Raw genomic sequence first — 9,294 nt, 5'->3', positions numbered from 1 at the left:
AGTTGGCACTCACTCGTTTTCTACCGGTGACGACAGGATGGCTATCAGAGAACAAATGCTGTTAGGACATGGACGCTATGACCATATTCCGAAGCTGAACATCACTTTGAGCGGTTGTGTGACTCTCTGTTCTATGAATTTACAAGCCCGAGGAGCAGCTCGCACGGATTTGGTGGGAGACGGCACTGGAGCTTTCTCTACCATTTGTTTCTACAGAATCCACTGGCAAAGATGGGTTACAGAGTCGTAGTAATTGGCATTTTTGGACTTGTTTGATTAGCCAGCACCTTAGTGCGTACGCCGGGTCCAACTTGGCTAACTTGTATGGGAAAATGATTTGTGCCACACTTACTCCTGTCTATCACATTTAGTGATTTATTAATATTACTTGTGTACTCAGTATTAACGTGAGCTCAAATTTACTACCTGCTGTTTTAGCTGAAACTACGAGGACGTTGCTTTATACATTTTATTTATAACTTTTTTTACCTTTTCTCATTGATTGCAATTTAAAGTCAAGCTACCTACACTGATACATTCTCTTTGGGCTGGTACTGTCACTCCGCTTACTACCATGTTGGGTTATTTTAATAATACAGTCACTACCTGTTTTTGACAGTTTAAGCAATATTCCTCTGATTAACTTTAAGGGTCACATTTAACATTTTTGTGTGGTTCATCACGAAACGATAAAGTTGTGTGAGTAGAGGCATGGAATCTCAGGTAGGGAAGTTAGAAAATCTGAGAACGGAAATACAGAGGGAAAAATTTGGGAAATTTGTGGTGAGTCGTATGGGACTAAACTTCTGAGATCATCGGTCCCTAGGCTTACACTCCACTTAATCTAACTTAAACTGGCTTACGCTAAGGACAACACACACACCCATGCCCGAGGGAGGACTCGAGCCTCCGACGGGGGAGCCGCGCGAAGCCTGGCAAGGCGCCCTACACCGCGCGGCTACCCCACGTGGAATTACAGAGGCTCATTCGAGATATAGTGATGGCCAATGAAGTGATGTGGAAAAAAGACAAAGATTTCTGGTCAGAAGTGCATACAGTAATGTCAGCAGCAACAGAAATTGATATAACGGGAGTAGGACTCGTTAAGAACAGGAAGGTACAGCGAGAATGAGATACTGCAACAGTTCATTAGTAGGGTTGTTCTCAGCAGAATCGACAGCAAACCAACACAGAAAGCAGTAGTTTACGTATACTAGCCGACGTCGCAAGCAGAGGATGAAAAGATAGAGAAAGTAGGCAGATGAAAGTGTAATGGTCTTGGAAGATTGTAATGCAGTTGTAGGGGAAGCGGTAGCAGAAAGAGTTAGGGAAGAAGCGGGTGAAAATCGGGTTGGTAGTTGGAATGAGAGACGAGGAAGATTATCTGAATTCTGCGATATATTTCAGCTAGTAATAGCGAATACTCTATTCAAGAACCAGAAAAGGAGGAGGAATACTTGGAAAAGAGCGGGAAATATGGGGAGATTTCAGTTAGATCGCGTCCCGGTGGGACAGAGATAGCGCAATCAGATACTGAACTATAAGGCGTACCCAGGGGCAGACAGAGACTTGAATCACAATTTAGTAATGACGAAAAGTAGACCGAATTTTAAAAGAGCAGTCAGGAAGAAATATTGTGCAAAGAAGTGGGATACGAAAATACTAGGGAATGAAGTTCTCTGAGCTTATAAATATTGCGAAAGCGACAAGCAGAGCAAACAGTTCACTTGAAGAGGTATGAATAGCTTTAAAAAGCGAAATCACAGAACTTGGAAAGAAAAATGTAGGCGCAAGGAAGGTAACTGCGGGGAAACCTTGGGTATTAGAAGATATGTTTCAGTTTACCGACGAAAGAAGGAAGTACAAAAATGTTGAGGCAAGTTAAGGAATACAACAATACAATTCAATTAGGAATGAAATAAATAGGAAGTGCTGGGAGGTTAAAGTAAAATGGTTGCATGAAAAATGTATAGAAATCTAAAAAAATGAGATTGCCGGGATGAATGACACAATATAGAGAAAGGTCGAAACAACCTTCGGTTAAATTAAGGAAAGGGCAACAAAATGACTAGCAACATTGGAGTGCAGAATGTATGAGACCACGATATGCTGTCAGAAAACAGCATCCACACAATTCCGAAGTTTGGAAGAGCGAAGTGCGAGAATTGTGGCACAGCCAGCTTAACAGCTCATTCATCCAAGTTTCTGGCCGTTAAAAATGAATGTTAGACTGAAGAAAAACCAAGACACGATCATAGTATTTGTCGAGCGTTCGACAGTATAAAATGGTGCAAAATATTCGAAATTCTGACATAAATAGGGCAAGCTACAGGGAAAGATGGATAATATACAATATGGATAAGAATAAAGAGGCAACGATAAGAGCGGGAGAGATAAAACGAAGTGTCTAGATTAAAAACAGCATAAGTCAGGGATTTAGTCTATCGCCGTTACTGTTCAACCTATACACAGAAAAAGCAATGACGGAAATATAACAAAGGTTCAAGAGTAGAATCGAAATTCAAGGTGAAAGGATATCAATGGTAACATTCGCCGATGACATTGCTGTCCTCATTGAAAGTGAAAATAAATTACAGTTTGAGTTGAATGGAATGAACAGTGTAATGAGTACAGAATATGGATTGAGAGTAACTCGCAGAGCCGGCCAGAGTGGCCGAGCGGTTCTAGGCGCTTCAGTCCGGAACCGCACGACCGCTACGGTCGCAGGTTCGAATCCTGCCTCGGGCATGGATGTGTGTGAAGTCCTTAAGTTCGTTAGGTTTAAGTAGTTCTAAGTTCTAGGGGACTGATGACCACAGCAGTTAAGTCCCATAGTGCTCAGAGCCAATTTTTAACTCGCAGAAGGACAACAGTAACGATCAATAGCACAAAGGAAAACAGCGAGAAATGGGAATGCCGGGATACTTAACATCAGAATTGGTGATACCGAAGTAGACAAAGTTAAGGAATTCTCCTACCTAGGCAGAAAACAACCCATGACGGACGGAACAAGGAAAAAAGCAGACTAGCACTGACAAAAAGGAAATTCTTGACCAAGATAAGTCCATTAAAGTCAAACATAGGCCTTAATTTGAGGCAGAAATTTCTGAGAATGTACGTTTGGTGCACAGCACCGTATTATACGGAGACGTGGGCTGTGGGAAAATCGGAACAGAAGAGAATCAAAATGTGTGAGATGTGGTGCCAGTGAAGAACTGGGTAAGATAAGGAATGAGGAGATTCTACAGAGAACCGGTGAGGAAAGGATTATATGGAAAACACAGACAAGAAGAAAGGACTGAATGATAGGTCATCTGTTAAAACATTACCGAATAATCTCCATTGTACTTGAAGAAACAGCAGAGGGTTAGATCTTCAGTGGAAGATAGATATTGGAATACATTCAGCACGTAATTGGGGACTTAGGTTGCAAGTGCTAATCTGAGATCAAAAGGTTGGCACAGGAGAGGAATCCGTGGCGGGATGCATCACAACAATCAGATGGCTGATGGCAAAAAAAGAAAAAAATGTATATGAATGCAGGCTTTCCCAGTGCTGATGAAATTTTCCCGGGCTACCATCCAGGACCGGCTGGCGTGACCGAGCGGTTCTAGGCGCTACAGTCTGGAACCGCGCGACCGCTAAGGTCGCAGGTTCGAATCCTGCCTCGGGTATGGTTGTGTGTGATGTCCTTAGGTTAGTTAGGTTTAAGTAGTTCTAAGTTCTAGGGGACTGATGACCTCAGAAGTTAAGTCCCATAGTGCTCAGAGCCCTTCCATCCAGGCAGCTGCGTCGAATATCCGCGACGCTTCGATGAGTGTCATTCTTATTATCTTCTGGCGAATTCAGAAGATGATGAGAATGACACTCATCGAAACGTCGCGAATTTTCGACGCAGCTACCCGGATGGAAGCTCGAGAAGATTTCATAAAAAAAATGTAGTCTCTTATGATTTGCTCTACTGCTCTACTTACATTTGTTAACTGATGTCTTAACTAAATGCTTATTAATGCTTGATGTATTTATGCCTTGCAACCAGTGTTGTGTGTTGTTATAGTAATACCTGAATGGGTTCTGTGCTTTATTGGATCTATTTTGAGACTTGACACCTCGACTGAAAACTTTCAAATTTAAAATACTAAATCTTTACTTCTCTGTTTCTTGAATAAATTTCAGTTGTTAAACTACACTCATTAAAATAGTTATTTATTAACTTCCTTTATGTGTGACATGTTATGTTTTTCTTATCATTCTCAATGTACTTCATTTCGTCAACAGCATAGCACAAAGAAAACATGGTTAAACGTGTCGGTTGGGGCTACACAGGGTGCGAAATTTAGTGTACACACGTGACACTTTTGGCAGCAACGAGAGTTCTGACATGAATGGATATCTACTCGAACTGACTTAAGATGACAGACATGGGTATGTCGTTACGTGCTTCTTCAAATCTACGCGAGTTCACCAACGTTATTGGTTGGTGAATAGTGACGTGACGGATTGTTAGTGCCGGTACCGTACGTTTTCAATGGGTGAGGGATATGGAGAAGACTCTGGCTGAGGGAACAGACCAACACCGTGCATATCGAGAAAGACCAGGCTATCATGGACACTGCTGTGTACAGCTTCGTAAACAACGGCAAGGTGAGGCAGGGCACAGTGTGGTACGGCAAATATCGAGAAAGACCAGGCTATCATGGGCACTGTTGTGTACAGCTTCGTAAACAACTGCAAGGTGAGTTGGGGCACAGTGTGGTACGGCAAATATCGAGAAAGACCAGGCTATCGTGGGCACTGTTGTGTACAGCTTCGTAAACAACGGCAAGGTGTGGCGGGGCACAGTGTGGTACGGCAAATATCGAGAAAGACCAGGCTATGATGGGCACTGTTGTGTACAGCTTCGTAAACAACGGCAAGGTGAGGCGGGGCACAGTGTGGTACGGCAAATATCGAGAAAGACCAGGCTATCGTGGGCACTGTTGTGTACAGCTTCGTAAACAACGGCAAGGTGAGGCGGGGCACAGTGTGGTACGGCAAATATCGAGAAAGACCAGGCTATCGTGGGCACTGTTGTGTACAGCTTCGTAAACAACGGCAAGGTGAGGCGGGGCACAGTGTGATACGGCAGATATAGAGAAAGACCAGGCTATCATGGGCACTGTTGTGTACAGCTTCGTAAACAACGGCAAGGTGAGGCGGGGCACAGTGTGGTACGGCAAATATCGAGAAAGACCAGGCTATCATGGGCACTGTTGTGTACAGCTTCGTAAACAACGGCAAGGTGAGGCGGGGCACAGTGTGATACGGCAGATATAGAGAAAGGCCAGGCTATGATGGGCACTGTTGTGTACAGCTTCGTAAACAACGGCAAGGTGAGGCGGGGCACAGTGTGGTACGGCAAATATCGAGAAAGACCAGGCTATCGTGGGCACTGTTGTGTACAGCTTCGAAAACAACGGCAAGGTGAGGCGGGGCACAGTGTGGTACGGCAAATATCGAGAAAGACCAGGCTATGATGGGCACTGTTGTGTACAGCTTCGTAAACAACGGCAACGTGAGGCAGGGCACAGTGTGGTACGGCAACTGTCGTCATAGGAAAGCTGATGATGATGAAGACCCAAATTCCTTTACAGAGCATAAGGGACGATGCGGGAAACCCTCGCCACTGTACTAGGTAAGGCCCTAGCGGAGGTGTTTGCCATTGCCTTCCTCCGCCCATAGTGGGGATGAATGATGATGATGGTTCAAATGGTTCAAATTGCTCTGATAACTATGGGACTTAACATCTGAGGTCATCAGTCCCCTAGAACTTAGAACTACTTAAACCTAACTAACCTAAGAACAGCACACACACTATGCCCCAGGCAGGATTCGAACCTGCGAACGTAGCGGTGGCGCGGTTCCGGACTGTAGCGCCTAGAACCGCTCGGCCTCACCGGGCGGCCCAATGATGATGATGAAGACGACACCACAACACCCAGTTATCTCGAGGCAGGTAAAAATCTCTGACCCCGCCGGGAATCGAACCCGGGACCCCGTGCTCGTGAAGCGAGACCAGGAACTGCGGACCATACGAAAGCTGGACAGGAGCAAAAATGTGCAGCGAACAAGTTAACACAGTAAACAGTGTTGTATTTTTCCAAGCAAACGAAGATTCAGTGGAAGTCATGCAGCAGGAAACGAAGTCTAGCTCATGCAATAGCAACAACAATAGGGTCGCAGCAGTGGCTATAGCGGCTTCTGCGTTGCATCCCACAGAGAAGTGGCTCCGAGCGCAGGTAGGCTGCGTGGCTGGCACTGGTCGTCCTATACTGCGGCGGCAGAAGGCACTCGTGGAACAGAGCCGCTGGAGGCGCAGCTCTGCGGGCGTGCACGATAGTGGCCGCCACAGCCCGAGCGACATCTATTGCGTCGGTTGCCAAATACACCACTGGCCATTAAAATTGGTACACCACGAAGATAACGTGCTACAGACGTGAAATTTAACCGACAGGGTGAAGATGCTGTGATATGAAAATGATTAGCTTTTCAGAGCATTCACACAAGGTTGGCGTCCGTGGCGACACCTACAACTTGCTGACATGAGGAAAGTTTTCAACCGATTCCTGAACACAAACAGTAGTTCACCGGCGTTGCTTGGTGAAACGTTCTTGTGATGCCTCGTGTAAGGAGGAGAAATGCGTACCATCACGTTTCCGACTTTGATAAAGGTCGGATTGCAGCCTATCGCGATTGCGGTTTATCGTATCGCGACACTGCTGCTCGCGTTAGTCGAGATCGAATGACTGTTAGCAGAATATGCAATCGGTGGGTTCAGGAGGGTAATACGGAACGCCGTGCTGGATTCCATCGGCCTCGTATCACTAACAGTCGAGATGACTGGCATCTTATCCGCATGGCTGTAACGGGTCGTGCAGCCACGTCTCGATCCCTGAGTCTACAGATGGGGACGTTTGAAAGACAACAACCATCTGTACGAAGAGTTCGACGACATTTGCAGCAGCATTGACTATCAGCTCGGAGACCATGGCTGCGGTTACCCTTGACGCCGCATCACAGACAAGAGCGCCTGGGATGGTGTACTCAACGACGAACCTGGGTGCACGAATGGCAAAACGTCATTTTTTCGGATGAATCTAGGTTCTGTTTACAGCATCATGATGGTCGCATCCGTGTTTGGCGAAATCGCGGTGAACGCACATTGGAAGCGAGTATACGTCATCGCCATACTGGCGTATCACCCGGTGTGATGGTATGGGGTGCCATAGGTTACATGTCTCGGTGACCTCTTTTCGCATTGACGGCACTTTGAACAGTGGACGTTACATTTCAGATGTTTCCAGAATGAGATTTTCACTCTGCAGCGCGAGCTCTCCTGCGAAAGTTTGGAATGTAGGAGACGAGATACGGGCAGAAGTAAAGGTGTGAGGACGGGGCGTGCGTCGTGCTTGGGTAGCTCAGTTGGTAGAGTACTTGCCCGCGAAAGACAAAGGTCCCGAGTTCGAGACTCGGTTATGCACACAGTTTTAATCTGCCAGGAAGTTTCACATTTCAGATGTGTTACGACCCGTGACTCTACCCTCCATTAGATCCCTGCGAAACCCTACATTTCAGATGGATAATGCACGACCGCATGTTGCAGGGCTTGTACGGGCCTTTCTGGATACAGAAAATGTTCCACTGCTGCCCTGGCCAGCACATTCTTCAGATCTCTCACCAACTGAAAACGTCTGGTCAATGGTGGCCGAGCAACTGTCTCGTCACAATACGCCACCTGTCTATGCTGCCTCATCGAGGGCAGACGCAAAAATGGTCGCCGTGCTGATGATCTGTGGTGCTCCTGATACAGCCGCTCGCTCCGTGTGGTTATATCTGTGGCTGCAAACAAGCTCATTTACTGACTCAAAGTACTCAACGTGGCTATAAAATCCTGGAGGGCCAAGCGAACAGTATGCCTGTTCTGTTAGGCGCCTGCGGCGTGGCGCCATTGAGATTCTGCGCGGCGTTGCGAATAGCGCATAGCCCTCTGTTCACCGCGAGTAGCAATACCGTGGAATACGTTAAACTGCAAACCCGACTACCTACGTTATAGCCAACGTCGAATTGTGACAGATACTGGCAGACGTTTCTCTTTCGTGCATGAAACATAGCACGATCCGGCCACAAGCAACCAACACTGAAAAGCGATTTCTGAATGATAAATCTTTCATGGTATAAAGGACACACATGGATCTACTGCTCACGTACTCTCTGCCATTGCGCTGAAATGCTAAGCGTGTGCATATCCCTGCACGTAGTACACTTAATGCTGATTGGACTTTGTTGCCTGCTCGTATCATGGTGCTGTCTTTTTAATGGCAGGCGTGTATCTAAAAAAAGTGTATCTTTATACTCAAACATCAGTATTCTGCTCTTGCACCAGAACGTCTTTACTCTTCAGAAACATTTATTTTAAAGAGAGAAGCATGAATAGGGTGGTACAAAATAGGTGTTATAAAGTATTTCTCTACCGCGATTTAATTGCTTCCTCATTGTGATATTGTTGTGGCAACGGCCTTGCCGCAGTGGATACACCGGTTCCCGTGAGATCGCCGAAGTTAAGCGCTGTCGGGCGTGATCGGCACTTGGATGGGTGACCATCCAGGCCACCATGCACTGTTGCCATTTTCCGGGGTACACTCAGCCTCGTGATGCCAATTGACGAGCTACTCAACCGAATAGTGCCGGCTTCGGTCAAGAATACCATCATAACGACCGGAAGAGCGGTGTGCTGACCCCACGCCCCTCCTATCCGCATCATCCACTGAGGATGACACGGCGGTCGGATGGTCCCGGTAGACCACTTGTGGCCTGAAGACGGAGTGCTTTTTTTGTGATATTGTTGTATTGTAGTTCTGAAAATTCTATAGCTCATCCAGCGTTTCTTGATCTCAACGACATTTTATGCAAATTGTGGACGTATAGTGGTGATTAGACGCTCACTCACTGGCTATTATGCCCAAGGACGGCACAATCCGGAGTGACCACTTCCCGGTGAAATTACAGTACCGAAGCTGAGGTCAAACTGTTATGACAACATCTAAGCGTTCTCTGATACAGATTTTGTGTAATGTTTTCATTGCTTTTTTTAACAGATTGTTAGAATATTCTGAAAATAACCGTTCCTTACTTGGTTTCAAGAGTGGTAGGTCAGGACGACCAGCCTCCGTTGTAAGCCTGGAGAATGTGGAACGAGTGAGAGTACTATTAAGTGAGGAGCCCACTACATCAACGAGACATACAACACAGAACGAT

At 46.1% G+C, this 9,294-nt stretch overlaps 1 pseudogene; it reads left to right on the top strand.

Annotated features, from left to right (window-relative positions):
• Positions 1-8,546: 8,546 nt before the first annotated feature.
• On the top strand, positions 8,547-8,664 carry LOC124614444 (annotated as a pseudogene).
• The last annotated feature ends 630 nt before the right edge of the window (positions 8,665-9,294 follow it).

This window comes from Schistocerca americana, chromosome 4 (assembly GCF_021461395.2).
Source record: "Schistocerca americana isolate TAMUIC-IGC-003095 chromosome 4, iqSchAmer2.1, whole genome shotgun sequence".
Classification (NCBI taxonomy): domain Eukaryota; kingdom Metazoa; phylum Arthropoda; class Insecta; order Orthoptera; family Acrididae; genus Schistocerca; species Schistocerca americana.
Note: the sequence above shows the minus strand (reverse complement) of the source record. Positions and strands in the feature narration are given on the sequence as shown.